This window comes from Globicephala melas, chromosome 7 (assembly GCF_963455315.2).
Source record: "Globicephala melas chromosome 7, mGloMel1.2, whole genome shotgun sequence".
Lineage (NCBI taxonomy): Eukaryota > Metazoa > Chordata > Mammalia > Artiodactyla > Delphinidae > Globicephala > Globicephala melas.
In genome coordinates this window covers 47,025,696-47,044,289 of record NC_083320.1, presented here as the reverse complement: position 1 = coordinate 47,044,289, position 18,594 = coordinate 47,025,696, and the positions used below count along the sequence as shown (strand labels likewise).

The window sequence follows — 18,594 nt, the reverse complement described above, 5'->3', positions numbered from 1 at the left end:
CACATGCTGTGTGGCATGGCCAAAAAGAATATTAAAAAAAAAAAAGATGTACAATATAATGACTTGACTTACATATGTTGTGAAATGATTACAGTAAGGTTAGTTAACATCCATCATCTCATATAGATACCAAAAAAGTGGGGGAAATGTTTTTTCCTTGTGATTGGAAATCTTAGGATCTACTCCCTTAACAACTTTAAAATATACCATACAACAATGTTAACTACAGTCATTGTGTTGTACATTACACCCTCTGTACTTATTTATCTAATAACTGGAAGTTTGTACCTTCTGCCCACCTTCATCCAGTTTTTCACCTCCCATCTTTGGCAAACACAAATCTAATCTCTTTTTCTGTGAGTTTGGGTTTTTTTGGTTTTTTGGATTTCACATATAAGTGAGATCATACAGTATTTGTCTTTCTCTGTCTGACTTATTCCACTCAGCATAATGCCCTTAAGGTCATCCATGTTGCAGTATTATCATTTCTTTAGTCAAGTAACTCACAATGTTAATATTTACTTAACTTTTCTGATCCTGAGTTACCTCATTAGTAAAATGGGGATCAAAATGTTTATTTCTCAGTTATAAAGCTGAAAGGGGTATTATATGTAAAGAATGTAGCTTAGTACATAGATATTTAGTACTTGCCAAGTACTTAGTACATAGGCACTGAGGAACTGGTAGCTATTATATTATTACATACTGTAGTTTTGTATGTCTTATCTACCTGTTTCTACTTTGTGAAATATTCTCTTCCTCTTCTCTAGTCTCCCTATCTCCGCATTCCTAAATCCTTCCTATCCTTGAATGTTCCGAAGATGTATTCCTTTGAAACTACCTTTGATTCCCTGCAAACTGGGGGTATAAAATTCACATGATGATTAATATATATGTCTTTCCACCTTGTTTATTTGTGTGTGTATCTTTGCTTCCATAATAGAGCATTGTTTGCTTGAGGACAGGAACTCTGTCATTCATTATAGTGCCTTCCCCACACCCCAGTGCTGTGCTTTTAGTCAATGAATATTTGTTAATTTAAAAAATTTTTTTCATTAAAGGGCTCATTTTTTTGGATGTATGAAGTCTCTGAGAACTATGGTACTACATTTGCCAAATATGGTACATTCATGTAGTGAAATATTATGCAGTTGTTTAAAAGAATCAAGTAGATTTTTCCATTTACTGACATGAAAAGATGACCATGACATTCTATTGAGTATTTAAAAAGAAAAAAGGCAAGTATAAGAACTCTACTGAAAAGTATGTATGGGTGTATCTGTATATTCCTTTAAAATAAAAAAAAAGAATGTTTTAAAACTGTATACCTGTTAACAATATTTGTCTTTGTAGTATGGTGTTTATGTAGTTTGTTTGTAGTTGTTTGTAGTAGGCAGGGAATGTAATTACAGAGACCCTTGACTTTCAGATTTTTTCTTTCTGTGTGTGTGGCAAAAAAGAAAAAACACAATATACATAACATTAAATTTACCATCTTAACCATTGTTAAGCGTCAGTTCTATAGTGTTAAGTATGTTCATGTTATTTTGCAACAGATCTCTAGAACTTTTTCATCTTGCAAAACTGAAACTCTATACCCATTAAACACTAATTCCTCTTTTATCCTTCACCCTACCTAAAGCTATGGGCCACCACCTTTCTGCTTTTTGTTTCTATGATTTTGATGACTTTAGATGCTTAATATAAGTGGAATCATACAGTGTGTGTGTGTGTGTGTGTGTGTGAGAGAGAGAGAGAGAGAGACTGATGACTTTGCTTAGCATAATGTCCTCCAGGTCCATTGATGTTGCAATATGGGACAGGATTTCCTTATTTTTAAAGGCTGCATGATATTCCACTGTATGTAAATATCACATTTTCTTTATCCATTCATCTGTCAGTGGACACTTGGGTTGTTTCCACCTCTTGGCTATTGTGAATAATGCTGCAATGAACATGGGTGTATAAATATCTCTTCAAGATCCTGCTTTGAATTCTTTTGTATATATACCCAGAAGTGGGATTGCTTAATCATATAGCAATTCTATTTTTATTTTTTTAAGGAAACTCCATAATGTTTTCCATAATGGCCACACCATTTTACATTTCCACCAACAGTGCACAAGGGTTCCAATTTCTCTGCATCCTTGACAATATTTGTTATTTCTGTTCTTTTGATAATGGCCATCCTAATGGGTGTGGGTGATATCTCATTGTGATTTTGATTTGTATTTTTATGACTGATTATTGATATTGAGCATCTTTTCATATGCTTGTTGGTCATCTGTATATCTTCTTTGGAGGATTATCATTTCAAGTCCTTTGCCCACTTTTTAGTCAAATTATCTGCTTTTTGTTGTTGAGTTACAGAAGTTCCTTATATATTCTGGATATTAGCCCTTTATCAGATATGTGATTTGCAAATATTTTCTCCCATTCTGTAGGTTGCCTTTTCACTCTTGATTATTTCCTTTGGTGTGCAGAATTTTTAAGTTTGATATAGTCCCATTTGTCTACTTTTGCTTTTGTTGCCTGTGCTTTTGATGTTATATCCAAGAAATCATTGCCAAATCTAATGTCCTGAAGCTTTTCCCCTAGTTTTCTTATAGGAGTTACAGTTTTAGACCTTATGGTTTAGGTCTTTCATCCATTTTGAGTTAATTTTTAATATGGTATAAGGTAAGCTTCCAAATCACTTTTGGCTTGTGGATATCCAGTTTTCCCAACACTGTTGTTGCAGAGACTCTCCTTTTCCTTTTTTCAGTCTTGTACAAATTGTCTGGCCATATACGTGAGGGTTTATTTCTGGGCTCTCTATTCTGATCCATTGGTCTATATATCTGTTTTTATGTCTGTACCCTTGATTGTCTGTAACTTGATTGGTCATCTCATATATTCCTCATAACAACCATGTGAGCTGGGTGTTATTATCCCTATGTTACATAAAAGGTAATTGAGTTCCAGAGAGGTTAAGAAAATGTCCCAAGGTCAAATAGCCAGTAAGTGTCAGAAGCAGAATCAAAGCTCAGTCATTTTTAAGGGTATTATTTTATGAATAGTTCTTTATTCTTAACCATAGCTGATATACTGTGGGGCTATTGTGATCACCAATATGAAAATTGGCATTACTATGATTTAACTAGAAGAATATCTGAGTCTATTCGACGGCTTACTTCTGGGCAATGGATTTGCAAGATGAATTAATTGGGCCAAGGCACAGCAGAGTCATTCAGAATAAATACTGAACCCTGGGATCCAAATGATCGTGCAGTGATACCAGTGAACTCCTGAAGCAAAAGCTTAACCATTTAATGAATCTATTCATTTCATTCCTGGACCTACTCATTCGTTTCTTCTCCACATGGCATTTCCCTCACAACAGTTCTTATAACAACTTTTTAGTTAGAACGACATGCTGTCATTATACATAGCATTTACTGTGTGAAGCTGTTGTGCTTGCTTCACATGGACAACTTGTTGCTACAGAGTAATTCATTTAAAGTCATTATAGGAGAAGGGACCACTTGGGTGCTGTGTCTTCTTAGAAATGACTTTAGCTCAGTCAAATATGGAGGGGAAAAAGTAGTCAAATCCCTCTAGTTCTGTGCCTTTGTTAAGCATCTCAACTTTTTCATTTATTCAGCAAACACTTATGCAGCTACTATGTGCATACACTACACTAGGTGTAGGGGACACCAGAGGTAGAAACAAAACAAAACAAAACAACCCACCTATCTTCACGAGACCCCAGTCTCATGGGAAGATGGGAAAATAAATGGATGATTTTAATATTGAATACATTGTAATAGAGATATGCATGTGCCCTATGGAAGCCTGTGAGGGAAGAGCTTAACTCGAGAGAAGATCAAGAAGGTTTCCCACAGACACCTTCTTATAATAATACTTTAACTAAATCTACAGAAGTGTGAGCAAGCGTGGATCATAGTTCAGTACAATTGGAACATGAAAAGGGGTCGTGGGAGATTTCTGATTTCATGGTTGAAAGCATTCTAGGTATAGGAAACCATAATTAAGATTCAGGATCTTAAAAATCCAAAAGCAAGTTTACAATCAAATATAATAACATTGCTTAAAGTAAGGGAATATTATAGGCTCAATTCTTGGATTCTTCTAAGACTTTTAATGACTTAAGTAAACTAGTACTTCTGGCCTTTAGATTAGGCTAGAAAGTGAGCTTTGAAGTCCTGAGGTACTGAGGGGGCTTGTGCAGGGGAATGAAGCCTACAGTGAGCCTTTACACCTGAGATAGAGAAAGAGCCCGCACAGTAAAGAGCTCATCACCTCCTGCTTCTTAAAATGGCTGAAAAATTTTTGCTGCCTACTGAGTCCTGAATATTACCAGAGATAGTCATCTCCTTTAGCAGTCAATTTAATCAAACCCAAGCAGTAGCCAAGTTAATTCTACTATGTTATGCCATCAAAGAGCCAGGTTTTGATCTCCAAATGGTGGATTTTTCCCCTTACTTGCATATCCCACTCACCCCAGTCTCCTCCAGTTCTTAATGAATTACTCAAAAATAATTTTCAAGTATAGTTATTATTAATGTCTCGGTCTAATATGTTTATAATTCAATAGACATTAGACCATTTAGAGCATAAATTAGATTTGATTTAATTACATTGACCAAATTCTCTAATATTTATTTAATTAGATAACCCAGAAAAAAAAGAATTAAATAATCTCTAATTAACATGATAAATGAAAAATTTGAAATAATGGATTAAGTTATACATGTCTGGTATTAATATACAAAATTTATTCTTGAATTCCTTCATATATTCAATATTAAAATGAAAAAAACTTATTTTCAGAGTTTACCCAAATTTCAAGTTAGTTTCTATCAACTGTGTGAGTCTTTCAACAATTCCCTTAGGTTTTTCTTTCTGAAAAATAGCAAAATAATACATTGGAGCTTAATATTTCCTGCAGATTGGAAGGTGTTACTATACATACGTTTTGGAGTCCCACGTTTGAACATAAAAAGAAGAAATGTTTCTCTCTCTTTACATAACTCCATCCTTGGCCCCCATACTTATGCACAGACCACAAACTGACAAAAGTTGTGTATCCCAAAACTGGATAAAGAAGAAAGAAGAAGCTTACCTAGAAGTCATGATTCTTTGCTTCTTAGGGTCGCTGAAAATTACCTCATGTCTAAGCACATTCATAGCATCAGATGCTTCACCCAATGGCCAGAAACCATGTAAGCAAGGCATGGTTGCCAGCATTAGTAAGGATTTCTTGAATCTGGACCCAAAGTGGGTTGAAGAGTACAGAAGTGTAGGCACAAGGGCCCTCTTGGCCTCAGAAGTAAAAATTCATAGCCAGTGTGTCATCCTTCCTCCTCCCCCAGCTGTATTAGAGTCTTGTTTGCCAAGTGTTTTTCTCATCTGTTTACAGACACTGCTGTATATGTGTATTGAAAGGTGTGGCTGATTTGGACTTGAATAAACTTTTTCTTGGAATCTTTTAATTGTATGATATAACACCATGAACAACTTCTTTGTTATATGAAAGAAAAGCATGATAACACACTGGTGGCCCCAAATGGAGATTGGCTGCTATTGCAAATTGTTGGGAGAGCAGAAACAAACAAATGTTATATAGATTAAAATATTGTTTTGATTGGCACAGTATAAAATGCTCATGGGGATGAGGACATCTTTAGCAACAAATGAACTGAACATTGACTCTAAAAGGAAAGTGGATATCATATTAATACAGGTAGAATATCAACCATAAACCTTGGTAGAACAGTGGTCCCAACAAAAACCCCAAATGTAGAGTTTTTAAATATATATGTATTCACAAGCAGTATTGGAAAACTTTTGTATCCATTTCTCAGCATCTCAATACTGGGAATATGTAATGTATTTTGGCATAGATTCAAAGAATAGCAATAAAAATATGTGAGACAGATTAATTTAGAAGACATCTAAAGGATTAAATGGAGGTTGGTTATGAAACGGATTGACAAAGAATACCCTGCCCTTATTTCAGTTCTCCTTGTTCCATGAAGGAGGTGAACTGGCCAACCATTTAAATGACTACTTTGTGCCTGGGATATAGCTCATCCCAAATAGCTTTTGCATTGCTAACTCACAAAAGAGAAAAAGAAGAAGGATTCCTCAAGGGTTTCTAGGGGCTGTGGACTAGTTTGAATACACCGTGCTCTCTGTACTTAGTATCCAGCAGAGTTCAGAACACAAATAGGCACTTAATAAATAATGTTGACTTGAATGCATTAACTAGGTTTTTTACTGTAGTTTAAAATCAATCTCTTTTGGGACAAATACCAAATTATCTTTCTTTAAATGTTTCTAATGTTATACTATTTAAATCACAGTGTAAAAGTAAATAATCATAATTTTATTTATTTATTTATGCCTGTGTTGGGTCTTCATTGCTGCACGTGGGCTTTCTCTAGTTGTGGCGAGCGGGGGGCTACTCTTTGTTGTGGTGCGCAGGCTTCTCATTGCGGTGGCTTCTCGTTGCAGAGCACAGGCTCTAGGCACGCGGGCTTCAGTAATTGTGGCACGTGGGCTCAGTAGTTGTGGCACACGGGCTTAGTTGCTCCGCCGCATGTGGGATCTTCCCGGACCAGGGCTTGAACCCCTGTCCCCTGCATTGGCAGGCAGATTCTTAACCACTGCACCACGAGGGAAGTCCACTAATCATAATTTATTAAACGTATGCTATTCAAAAAAAACTTGCTCACTGAAAAGCAAGCTCAGAGGTACCCTTAAACCAACCCTTGCCCTAGATACTAAATTTCACTACATCCGGTAAGAACAGATGAGCCGATATATTCTATTTATAGTTGATTCATATCCTTTTCCATCATTGAATGGGTTCCAGGAGATAAGTGGGATGTTGTCACTTTGTGCAGTAACATTTTATCATTCTCTAATTCATTAGAAGTGCTGATGGGTAATTTCTTCCTCATATTTCTACAAAGCCTGAGTTGCAAGATTTTAAGCTCAATGGTAAAAACACAGCTACATATTATCACCCTTGACATTTGCAGACTGAAGAGAATTCTTTTTTCCACTTGGTTTCTGGCTTCACTCACTGACTCAATAAACAGGACTTATTTATTGGAGAAAGATTTAAAGACCAAACCCAGCATGGTGAAAATGGCAAGAGAATAGATTTTGGAGTAACACAGCCCTAGTCACAAATCCTGACTATTCCCCTTAATAGCTAGATGACCTTGACCTTCTAACATTCCTCATTTGTAAAATGTGGAGAAAAAGATTTGTCCTGGGGACGCTGAGTTTTTGAAGAATAAAATGCATGTGAAGCACTTAGCACAAAGCCTGACAGTTTATAACTGTCAGCTCCTTCCCCTCTCTTTTCTCTTCATGTTGTACAACATAATAATGACTCCAGAAGAAAAGATCCAGCAATACATTTCTCCATCCTTTATTTAGACAAAGTTTTCCTTCTGCTAATACTCATTATACAATTCTACCAATTAAAATATGAACAATAAATTATGATTAAAATATAATAATGATGATGATATTTTTTACGTACAACACCTTCCAAGTTATTTGCCACATTTTGTAATAAGCTCTAAAGGGCATGGTTGCCTCATATAACAGCTCAGGAGTAGGGCTATCATTAGGCCAGGCTTGATCTAGATGCTCAAAGGATGTCATCAAGAACTTGGTTTTGAAGTTTTTACATAATATACAGGCTAGGTCCTCCCCTAGTGGCCCTGATGATGCGGGAGAGGGAAATTCTTTGAGAGAGATACTGGAGAAGGCAAGAGGGGACGAGCAGAGACATTGAGCAGGTTGCCGGGTGGAAGGACACTCCAGGCAGAGGGAAATCAAATGCAAAATTAATGGCGAAAGGCGTGTATTTGGTATATCTGGAGAAAGAACAAGGAAGCTAGTGTGCTGAAGCAGAGTGAACTACAGAGTGGTAAGCGATGAAATCAGAGAAGCAGCAAGCAGCCAATTAATCTAGGGCCTCCCAGGCCATTGCACAGATATTGGCTTTTGCTCTGAGTAAGATGCACAGCCATTGGAGGATTTAGAATAAAGGAATGGCACGATCTGACCTACATTTTAAAAGGTTCACTCTGGTTGCTGTGTTGAACTAGGCCAAAGGGAAATAAGAGAAAGCCCGGGAGACAGATCAGCAAATTTTCAATAGAGCAGGTAGAAGATAATAGTACCTTGGACAAGGATATAGTGATGAAATACTGGGAAAGTTTGAATTCTGAATATGTTTTGAAGGTAGAACCCCCCGGATTTTCTCATAGTCTAAATGGGGAATATGATAGGAAGCAAGGAGTTAAAGATGTTAGGAAGGTCTACAGGAGCGAGAACTTAAGGGAGAAAAATGGGAAATTTGGTTTTAAACATGTGATGTTTGTGATGCCTAATAGACAGCCAGCATGTTTTTAGCTGATTATATAAAGTACTTACTGTGTTCTAGACAGTTTTAAGTGCCTGTGTGCATTAACTCATTTAATCCTCATTACAACCCCATGAATTGGTGTGGTTTTTTTTTTGTCTTTTTTAGGCATCCTCGGTTATCAATAGTATTTAAAGCCATGAGTCTGGATGAGACCACCAAGAAAGTAAGTGTAGATACAGCAAAGAAGACCAAAGACTGAGCTCAGTACACTCCAATGTTTAGCATTTAGAGATATGAGGGGAAACCAGCGAAGGAGATTAAGGAAGAGTGGCCCACAGGGGAGAAGGGGGACATTAAAAATGGACGTCCCAGGAACCAAGTGAAGTCAGTCTATTGAAAAAGATGAAATTACCACTGTGTCTACAGCTGCTCATATTTCAGGTAACATGAGGACTGAGAATTGACCACATTTCAGTGGAATAGTGAGGGCAAAACCTTGGTGGGAATAGATCCAAGAGAGATGGGAAGAGGGGAAATAGAGACAGCTAGCGAGTACAGGCAACTCTTTGGAGGAGTTTTTCTCTAAAGGGAGCAGAGAAATAAGGTGGCAGCTGGAAGCAAATGTAGGTCCAGGAAGGTTTTTTTATTTTGTTTTTGTTTTGTTTTGATTTTAAATTGACTTTATTTTTAGAGCAGTTTTAGTGCACAGCAAAATTGAGCAGAGGATAGAGAGGTTTCCCACATGTCTACTGAGCATACATGTATATACAGCCTCGCCCACCATCAAAGTCCCACACAAGAGTGCTGTATTTGTTACAATTGATGAACCTGTATTGACACATCAGTATCACCCAAAGTCCATAGTTTACGTTAGGGTTCACTCTTGGTGTTTTACATTCTTTGGGTTTTGACATATGTATAATAGGTATCCACCACTATAGTATTATACCTAGTAGTTTCACTGCCCTAAAAATCCTGTGTTCCACCTATTCATCCCTCCCTCCCCCAAACCCTAGCACCACTGATCCTTTTACCTTCTCCATAGTTTTGCCTTCTCCAGAACCAAATTCTCTAAAACTCTTCAGTGCTCTGCCTATTCATATCCTCACCCCCACCCCACCCTTGCAACAACTGATCTTTTTATGGTCTCTATAGTTTCGCCTATTCTAGAATGGCATATAGTTAGAATCATACAATATGTAGCCTCTTCAGATTGGCTTCTTTCACTTAGTAATATGCATTTAAGATTCCTCCATGTCTTTTCACGGCTTGATAATTTATTTCTTTTTAGCACTGAATATAGTCAGTTGTCTGAATGTACCACAGTTTATTTATCCATTCACTTACTGAAGGACATCTTGGTTGCTTCCATGTTTTGGCAACTATGAATCAAGCTGCTGTAAACATCTTTATGTGCAAGGTTTTGTGTGGATACAACTCTTCAATTCATTTGAGTAAATACCAAGGAATGCAATTGTTGGATCTTATGGTGAGACATGTTTAGTTTTGACAGAAATTGCCAAACTGTCTGCCAAAGTGGCTGTACCATATTGCATTCCCACCAGCAATGACAGTTCCTATTGCTCCACATCTTCACTAGCATTTGCTGTTGTTAGTGTTTTGGATTTTGGCCCCAACTAATAGGTGTATAGTGGTATCTCATTGTTATTTTAATTTGCACTTCTCTAATGACATATGACATATGATGTTGAGCATCTTTTTATATGCTTATTTGCCATCTGTATGTATTCTTTGATAGAGTATCTGTTCAGGTCTTTGGCTCATTTTTCAATGCAGTTGTTGATTTTCTTATTGTTGAGTTTTAAGAGTTCTTTGTATATTTTGGAAAACCGTCCTTTATAGATATGTCTTTTGGAAATATTTTCTCCCACTCTAAGGCTTGTCTTCTCATTTTCTTGACATTGTCTTTTGCAGAGCAGAAGTTTTTAATTTTAATGAACTCTACCTTATAATTCTTTCTTTCATGGATCATGCCTTTGGTGTTACATCTAAAAAGTAATTGCATATCAGAGGTCATCTAGGTTTTCTGCTATGTTATCTTCTAGGAGTTTTATAATTTTTGTATTTTACATTTCTATATGATACATTTTGAATTAATTTTTGTGAAGGGCATAATTATCCTTAAAATGTTCATGGGATATTTTGTGATGTCCCTTCTTTCAATTCTTTCTTTCTTCTCCTCCTAGTATTCCCATTATGTGTATGTTACCCCTTTTATCATTGTCCCACAGTTCTTGGATATTCTGTTCTGGGTTTTTTTTGTCTTTTTTTAAAGTCTTCTGTTTCCTTTTCAGTTTGGGAGATTTCTATTAACATATGCTCAAGCACAGAGATCCTTTTCTGAGCTGTGTCCTGTCTACCCATAAGCCCATCAAAGGCACTCCTCATTTCCATTACAGCTTTTTTATCTCTAGTATTTCCTTTTTATTCTTTCTTAGAATTTCCATCTCTCTGCTTACATTGTCCATCTGTTCTTGCATGCTGTCTACTTTATTTGTTAGAGCCCTTAATTAGCATATTAATCATAGTTGTTTTAAATTCCTGGTCTGATTATTCCAACATCCCTGCAATATCTGAGTCTAGTTCTAGTGCTTGCTGTCTCTTCAAACTGCATGTTTTGCCTTTATAACCAGACATAATATATTGGTTAAAAGGCACTGTGGTAAATAGACCTTTAGTAATGTGGTAGTAAGGTGTGGGGGAAGGGAAAGTGTTCTCAGGTCTCAGTCTTTCAGAGAGCCTGTGCCTCTGAACTGTGAACTTCACGAGTGTGTCTCAGTGTTTTCCCCCAGGTGGGACAGAATGGCTAGAGGGAGATGGAGTTAGCTACTTCCCTTCTCTCACATGGAAGGCTAAAAGGAATTGGGATTGGGTATTTCCTTTCTCCCACGTGGAAAGCTAGAATGGGCTAAACTTGGGTATTTCCCTTCTGATAAAATCTCAGTAGTTTAGGCTCTGTAAAATAGTTTCTCTTATGGGCAGGACTTGTTAAGAAAAAAATGCTCTTACGTATTTCAAAATGATTTCTTTTCTCCTCCTCCTTCTAGAAACCCAAGCAAATTTTCCTCTGATATTCACTGCAAGAACCAGGTCAAGCTCCTGGAGATAAAACTCACAAAATTGTGGGGACCTGCTGATGACTGGGTCCCCCTGGAGTTTTTAACTCTCAGGCTTGTGCACACTGAGCCTCCAGCAATTTGTCAATTACAGTTCAGGTTTTCATATCCCAGCACCGGTTCTCATGAAGGTTTCTGCTCCAGTAAGTTGTGATTCTCTGTATTTACCTGTCTCTCCAGTTTGGGAGGTAGTGGTTTGCCCATGACCTCACTTCTCTGATGGAGCTAAGAAAAATTGTTGATTTTTCTATTTGTTCAGCTTTTTACTTGCTGTCAAGACAGAATGACAATTGCCAAGCTCCTTACAGGCCAGATCAGAAACCAGAAGTCTGTTTTTGTTTTTAAGATAGGAATATTACAGAATATGTGTCTACTGATGGGAAATGACTTATGGGGGTAGGAAAACTGATGATACAGAAGAGAGGGTATATTTGAAAGAGAGAGATCCTGGAGAAGGTGAGGGGATGGGATCCAGTGCTCAATAAGGAGCTACTGGATTTAGATAAGCACACAGACATTCATCCATGGTGAAAGGTCAGGCAGAGTACATGGGGCCCAATGCAAGTAGGTCAGTAGATGTGGTGTGGGGAGTATGCGGAAGTTCTCTTCTGACTGCTTCCATTTTCTCAATGAAATGGGAAACAAGTCATTACAGAGTGAAGACTGGAGAAGTGGCAACAAAAGTTTGAAAAGAGCTAAGAGGTAAAGTAATTAAGAAATGAACTGACTGGGAAAGTAGAGTAGACTTTCAGGGCTGTGCCAAAGCATGAATCTGAAGGGAGAATAATCAGTATGGTCATTAGTCTTCAGCTATGTTCAGCTTTTTTTTTTTTTTTTCCTGGGGTAGATATATTTATTTTGGTAATATACATTAAGTGGCGCTAATTACACAATAACTATAAGGTAACTAACGTGAAACCACAGAACTGTAACTTTGCCACAGCTGCGTGGACTTGGGCCTTTATGGCTGAGCACATTTTCAAAAAACTGGATTGCCACCCAGAGCTATGCCAATGAAATCTGTTAAAATGAGTAAAGCTCTCAAGTGGTGGCTCACCAGAGTACCTTGCAGCTGACAGATGATGGGCAGGACATGTTAGTTATAAAGTAGTTACAGCCTAATTCACAAAAGTTACCAACTGTTTGTCTTTCAGAAAGAAGCAAGAAGTTAGGAAATTCCTTGAATTAGCGCCTATAGCACCTAGTGTGTCAGGTGGGAGTGCAGAGGAGGGCTGTTAGAGCAGTGTCAGAAGGACCCTGGTGGGTCAGGCAGGGAAGTACAGAGTTGAATTTAACCAGAGAGGAGTTTGGCAGCAGTGCATGAAGGCGAAGAGTATACACTCTGGAGTCAGACTGATTAGATTTAAATCATGGTTCGGCCACTTGGAAGCTAGGTGGTCTTGAACAAACTGCTTACTCTCGCTGTGCTTCAGATTCCTCACCTGTAAAATGAGTATAGTCTGTTTCCCATTTACAGAGAAACTAGGAGCATTTAGAGGAGATCTTTTACATGCTTCCACCACCCTGTCTCTCAACCTACCTGCATCTGGGCCCACGTACTCTGCCGTATACTCAGAGGGTGTTGTTGAGTGAATAGATGGACAGTTCTAAGCACTGAAAGAAGAGGAGGCAAGGGGAAGGGTGGGGAGGAGAGGGGAAGGGCACAGAGAAAACACAACAGAAGTACTTTATTATCTTCTAAGAGGGTAAGATGGAGGAATAAAGTAGCAAGAAAGCTGAGGATATATACAACTGAACGATTAAAGTGATGAGTGACGACTGAGGTACTGAAATCTTGCTAGTTTAGATCTCAACAAAAGTGCAGGAAACTCCAGTTAGCTTTAGGGAAACCCCTTCATCCAAAAGAACATTCTGGAATTTGATTTGAGCCTAAATGAAAGTGAGGCAGACTTGAAACACATGATCTCTCATAGAGTTCAATAATGAAAGGAGAAACGTGCCAAGAAAATGACAAATTCTTAATGCAAATCAGAGAAATTCTGCAGCTTTGTTGAAAATGGTCTTTCTTTTTTCTGCTGTAATTACTTTAGTGGTGTAGGATTGACTATAATCCCTGCTCAAAAGCAGCCTTAGAGCAGTTTTTATACTACCAGTTTCAGGAATCTAGAGTTACATGGCGGCTTGCCTCATATCTTAAGTATTTCATGTTCATTGGCCACAAAATGACTTCCATATTCTTCATTTGTTGAAGAAAAAGCAGTCTTGGTAGTTGTCCTTATAGAGTTCCACCAGTTTCTTTATTTTCTGTTAATTCAATGACTATATCATGTTTGTCGTGAGGACCTTTGTTTCCTAATATATCATAAGGGAGTCTAGTGGAGAAGAAAGAAGAGAACCATTTTAGGAGGTAGCAAGGCATTGGGTACTCATACAGATGAGCAAGTGATGTTTAGTGCTTAAGAGTGGCCTCTGAAGACAGACTGCCCAGGATCAGCACCCACCTCTCTTCACTACTATCAGCTGTACATTCTTGGAGATTTCCCTTGGTGTTCTCATTTGTAAAATGGGCATCACAATAGAGTTAGGTGTGAAGATAAACTAATATATAAAATGTTCAGAATAGTATTTGATGCAATATGCACTCAATAGATATTATATATTTCAATTAAATAAATTACACAGGAATGGACTGTAGTTTTCTGTAATTTTCTTCTTAAGTCCCATGCCTTGGGATTGAGCATGTCCAAACCGCATTTGAATACTCCCATCGTTTTTTTGTTTTTTGTTTTCTTTTCTCAAATAACCCTGAGCTTGTCCCTAGCAAAAAAAAAAATGTCTGCTATCTTAAAGATATATATATATATATGGAAGAAAAAGGTGAAGCAGAGATTTTCAGGTAGGATCATGAGTTCATATATTCTACCATATACTCATTGGGTTATTGTTGAGTTAGAGTTGAGTTCATATGTGTAAAGTGCTTAAAACAATGCCTAGCTCAAGTGTTTTTTTATCTGCTAGGAGAGAAAGAGGAGGAAGAGAGTAGCAAGGACTCTGAGGGAGAACTAGCTCCAGTGATCCAAATCAATTCTAAATCCTGTCTGTTTTCCCTTAACTACCTTGGGGATACATCCCCTTACCGCCAACTTCCCTGAACACACTGTGCCCCCTGCTGCAGGACCCTGTAGGTGCTAGTTGTTTCTGCCTGGCATGCTCTTACCACAGTCAACCCACCCCTCTTTCACTTTGTCACCCCTCTTCCTCCTTCAGATCTCTGCTCAGGTGTTGGTTCTTCCTGAGAGAAGTGGGTTTTTTTGACTTCGCAGTTAGGTCTTCAGTCCTTTGTTATAAAGAGACTTATCTTCAGCTGTAATCACGCTTGTGATCATTTGGTTAGTCTGTCTACTTGTGGTTAGCAATCTGTAAAAATCTACTGAACAGTGACTGACCGCTGCTCCCATTCTCACACTTTGAAAGTTTTCTCCTTCTTCCTAATTCCTTCACTGTTCATTCTTGGACAGTGACTTAAAGAAATAGCCAGAGGAGAAAGGGGCTGGGGGCTATATCATCTTGTGGCTACATAATTGGGGCAAAGGCAAAAAAAGCATAAAGTTCATTAAAAAGTGTAGAATACAAGAGTTGGGAGTATTCGTAGAGATTTTCTAGTCCAACTTCTTTGGTATTGACAACATAGGGTTAAAACCCTAAAGTCAAGGACTTTAGCCAGTTATCTTCCAGACCACAGCTTCATACACAAATAAAAAATATGTTTTGAACTATAAGAGCTTAAATGTGACTCATCAACATCTGCTTTCTTTAAGTATTTTTTTCCTCAGAGACTAAAAACCGCTTACAAGGATAGAAAAAATTCCCCCAACTTAACACATGGCAAAAGAGAAGTCTTTTATGCCATTTTTCTTTTTTAATTCCCTTGTTTTCCATCTGAAATGACTTTATCACAGGACTCTTTCGTGAGGAATGTTTGAAAGGATTTATTGAATCATAACTGTGGAACTGCTTATTTAAGTTTGCTTTAATTAAGGAAATAATCAAAGTAGCATCTACTTTCAGTGGAAAGTTATCACATTTTGATATTGACCTAGCAAGTAACCCAAATGTTAGAGGACTCTAGCCTAAGGGGAGAAAAAAAAATATCAAGGTTTGTTTTGAGAGTATTTCCCTTTTCGTCTTTCTCTTTTCTTCCTTCCTGAGAAAGAGAAAAGTTGTCTTGAAGCTACCTCCTTGCTACCCGAATCCTTCCATAAAATTTCTTCAAGCACATGAGCCATGCACTGTTTCAAACATTCTTTACTTTCCCTGTACATCTCATTCCCTCTGATAAAAATAAATGGCGGGCTTCCCTGGTGGCGCAGTGGTTGAGCGTCCGCCTGCCGATGCAGGAGACACGGGTTCGTGCCCCGGTCCGGGAAGATCCCACATGCCGCGGAGCGGCTAGGCCCGTGAGCCATGGCCGCTGAGCCTGCGCGTCCGGAGCCTGTGCTCCGCAACACGGGAGGCCACAACAGTGAGAGACCCGCATACTGCAAAAATAAGGCAAAATTTAATCAGAGAGCACAATTATTGTTAATAGGCTAATATCCTGTCTCAACAAGATAATAACATCCTTCACACAGTTAAAATCCAAGTTCCCAGAAAGTCCCTTGGGAATGACTCAGGTGGGAAAATTCAGACATGGCATCAGACTCATGGATTGAAATATATTTGAGCAGTTGAGCCTTTCTCTCCTTATCATTTAAATGACACTGTGTAGACAGCTTCCTGTACTTGACTTTGGGCAGGGTTGACCTGGAGATTAAACAACTGCATAGTTACTGCCAGTAGAACAACCTAAGAACCTTAAGAGTACAAAAAATTTGTGCAAATTAAAAGTTGCTTCCTACAATAGACACCTTAAACAAAGCTAAAAGACAAAAGATAGACATAAATGGCAATCAAAGGATTGTTATATAGTATCTAGACTATATGAGGAATTTCTATAAGTGAAGAAAATATGAACAACCTAATAGAAAAGCAAGCAAAAGTTGTAAACAGGAAACTCATAGAAAATTTAGTGCAAATAATCCAAACATTTGAGAAGCTAGTCAACTTCATTTGTAACCAAGAAAATGCACACTGAAAAAGCAATGTGATAAGTTTTTCATCTGCCAGATTAACAAATATTTAAAAGTTTAATCTTATCAAACTTTGGATAGGAAGTAAGGAAATTTTTTTTTATACTACTAATTAGTGTGTAAAGTGGTAATGGCATTTGTAAGATTCTGCAACACTTAAATGTTGCCGTCTGTGGAAACAATTTGACATCTCCCTATTCATCCTACAAAATACTTCACATATGCATAATGAGGCATCTACAAGCGTGCTCATTGCAGCATCATTTGTGCAACAAAATGTTAAATGGTATTTCTCTGTTGTCTTATTCCCCAAACTGAAATCAATAGGTGCTAGCCCTCTCACACTGTAGAGAGATCCACTAAGGATCCATCAAACTCAGTGCCTAACGGTACCTGAAGCTTCAGCCATGATATTGGGGCCATGTTGAGAAATAGTCCAAGGGGACAAGCCAACAAGCAGAGAAAGCATCTGGGTCTTTCAAGATATCATTAAGCCAATGGCACTAAACTTTGGAGCAGTTCTACCTGGGGATTTGTTGTTTTGAGGTAGTCAGTATTGTTGAAGGCATTTTTAGTTAGGCTTTCTAACAGTCCTTACCCAATCATCCACTAACCTCTAAAACCTGATACAGTATCTTTTTCACTGACTTTAGTATTCCATCCACAGTCTTCCTCTCCACTTTAAGCTCTGTCATCCTCGCAAGGATAGACACTAAGGTATGATTCATGAACATACTGAAAGCTAACACTAAATATTAATAAGAGTATGTTCTGAGCCCTTATCAGATGTCAGATGTGAGATACTTTACATATATTATCCCATTTAGTCCTCCCAACAATTCTAAAAGTTGGGAAGCAATATGACCTCCATTTTACAGATGAGAAAAGAGATTTGGAAAGGTTTAGTAACTTGCACAGGGTCACCCAACTGAAGAGTGATAGAGCTGGGGCTTAGAACCCAGACCACTCTGACTGACCCACTGGATCGTATTCCTACACAACCTTTCCTCACTGCTTTCTGGACTTTGGAAGCTGAGCTCCACTCCACGAGGTGACCCCCCTGACACGGCCCCTCTAGACTTCATCTCACTTGGTGTTGCTCCACTTCTAAGATCTTAAAACCCCTGAGAATCTACATTCTAATCTCAACTTCAATTCCTTCCATATCTTCATGATCACCTAACCTGTTTTTAATCCTAATGGTATCCATATGTGTCTTGAACTCTCTCTTTTCTTCAATATATTCTCTCTGTTCTGGGTTCATTTGTTATGTCAGGTATATACCAAGCCATGTTAGTAACTTACTGTTAATTACCACATGGCATCTCTTGCCATTTTTATGTTCCCTCATTTCTGCCTCAGCATTATCAAGTTTAATATAATGCAAAATATGCTTTCCCTACCTTCCTCCTGAAGATTGATCATTTCTAGGGAAAGTCAATAGATTGGGTCTACAGGATATCATTAAACCAATGGCACTAAACTAATTATCTAATTTCAGCTGAGCTCTCTACTGCCCCAGAAATTATTGAATTCAGCTACAGTCAGCTCTGCACAGCAGCCTTTCCATACGGCTTTCCTTGTCCTTCAGTTCCCACCCACTTCTGGCAATCTCTCAGAATACTGTAGTCACTTTCTTGTTTACCAGTAAGATCCAAGATAGCTGATGGAGACCTCTTGCAATTCCATTTGCTCCATCTTAGTATCTCTTGGTAATTTTAATCTGCCTACTCCTTTGCTTTACTCTGGCTTCCAAGAGAGGCTCATGTCTCTGCTTTTATAAAGTTCAACCTAGCCTCTATTCCCATTCTTCCCTGTTTCCTCTGGGTCCCTATTGCACCAAGGACCTCTCTTTTTTTTTTTTTTTTGCGGTACGCGGGCCTCTCACTGTTGTGGCCTCTCCCGTTGTGGAGCACAGGCTCCGGACGCACAGGCTCAGCGGCCATGGCTCACCGGGCCAGCCACTCCGTGG

General features: G+C 38.2%; 1 long non-coding RNA gene across 1 annotated transcript in view; it reads left to right on the top strand.

Moving 5' to 3' along the window:
• The window catches only part of LOC138842749 (uncharacterized), a 48,262-nt gene that overhangs the window by 8,527 nt on the left and 21,141 nt on the right, over positions 1–18,594 (top strand). Inside the window, exons 2-3 of the long non-coding RNA XR_011377562.1 lie at positions 8,561–8,618; positions 11,464–11,675. This is a non-coding gene — a long non-coding RNA (uncharacterized lncRNA). The remainder of the gene's footprint in view (positions 1–8,560; positions 8,619–11,463; positions 11,676–18,594) is intronic.